The 1,773-nt window shown below is 39.5% G+C and overlaps 1 pseudogene; it reads left to right on the plus strand.

Annotated features, from left to right (window-relative positions):
• The first annotated feature begins 210 nt into the window (after positions 1–210).
• On the plus strand, positions 211–1,267 carry LOC101612292 (annotated as a pseudogene).
• Positions 1,268–1,773: the final 506 nt, after the last annotated feature.

Raw genomic sequence — 1,773 nt, forward strand, 5'->3', positions numbered from 1 at the left:
ACAGTCCCCATGGGGTTGACCTGCATCCCCAATAAGGTGGGCCTCTTCAGAAAAGAGGCAGTGGGGAGGGAAAGGATGGTACCAACATGTGTTGTTTATATTTTAATTATGTCCATATCTAATAAAAAATGAGAAAATATTTCTCAGCAAAGCCTCACTTCCCTTCCCACAATGCTGGACTCTGGGATTCATCCCAGCTTGCCTGCTACCATGACCAACAAGTAAGCAGCATTTGAAGATGCAGTAGAAGAATGTGTGATCAACAAGGATATTAAAATATTGAAAAAGAATATATCATTTATTTATGACTTAGTGATGAACCATGCCTTGGAATAATGGCCCAGGCTAACAGCACCAGTGACTTTCAGATGGAACCAGACCAGAAGGGAAAGATTTTTGGCATTCATTTACTGTGCTGGGCACACATATCAGATGAACAAAACCACCAGTGTACAGCTCCCAACAATGATGCTCAGCTTGATACATTCCACTACTATAGTGAGAAAGGAGAATTTTGTGATTTGGGCTCTGTCTGTGGGAAAATTGAAACTGAAATAAAGACCAACTATGAGTGAGAAGTAAACATGCTGCACAACCCTTGCAGCATTGCAACAAAGATACCAACCAGTGATGTTCTTGTTTTTGATTATACAAAGCATCCTTCTAAACCAGACCATTCTATAGATTACAACCCAAACTTCTGTCTTTGTGAACATGAGAGGAAAGGCTATGGCTTTCTTAAAACCCAAATCCCAGTGGGCACTTATTGCTTTTGACAACCATATCATCTACCTGCAGGACATTAGTGCCATTCCAAAGGAAGGAAAAGTTGTGGGTGTGAAGACTATCTTTACATGGCCCACAGAAGTAGTAGAAGATGTTTCTGGCATTTTTACCATGAGTCTCCATTTGAGTTTGTTGCTGATGATCAGACACTTAGGATTTAGGATACTTGTTCAAACTATACTTCCATATCAAGTCACTCAGTTGATGCTCACACCTGCTGAAGTGAACTGCCTGTCTTTCAATGCATAGAGTGAGTTTATTCTTGCCACAGGATCAGCTGACAAGACTGTTGCCTTGTGGGATCTGAGATATCTGAAACAAGTTGCATTGCTTTGAATCACATAAGGATGAAATATTTCAGGCTTAGTGGTCCCCTCACAAGACTATTTTGGCTTCCAGTGGTACTGACTGTAGATTAAATGTCTTGAAGCAAAAATGGAGACAAACAATTGTCAGAAGATGGTATCCGCACTTGTTTTAGACTCCGTTTTCCCCTCTGAACCCTGAGATTTTGAGACACAGACTTTTTTTAGAATCCCTCTATAATGGTACCATCAACCATGCTGTTAGCCCAAATAGTGGGTGTTTTCTAAATCTTAACTGAGGGACTTAATTCATCAAAACCACAGTCTTATATCTGAACTTTCTAGTAACAAACCCAGGTCTAAATTAGCTAAAGAAAGGGGTATATTAGGTGTGAAAGGGGTATATTAGGTGTGATTGCTTTTCTTCTTAAGCTATATTTCCAAGTTTTCATACACCTAAGTAAAGGCTAGAGTTAGTTAAGTAACAGAGCCACATGAGGTAGGTGTCTGACCCATGAGATATAAATATTGCAAGGTGTCATTTTTATTCAGAAATTAGGGGACATTCAAGTCATAGATTTCCTACTCTAAAGTCTTCACTCCTGCCTTTCCCAGATGCACATTTTGCTCTATAGAATTGCCCTTTTGGTTTCTTCTATTAAGTCAAGATTACATGTTCCTC

Source organism: Jaculus jaculus, chromosome 9, assembly GCF_020740685.1.
Source record: "Jaculus jaculus isolate mJacJac1 chromosome 9, mJacJac1.mat.Y.cur, whole genome shotgun sequence".
Taxonomy (NCBI): domain Eukaryota; kingdom Metazoa; phylum Chordata; class Mammalia; order Rodentia; family Dipodidae; genus Jaculus; species Jaculus jaculus.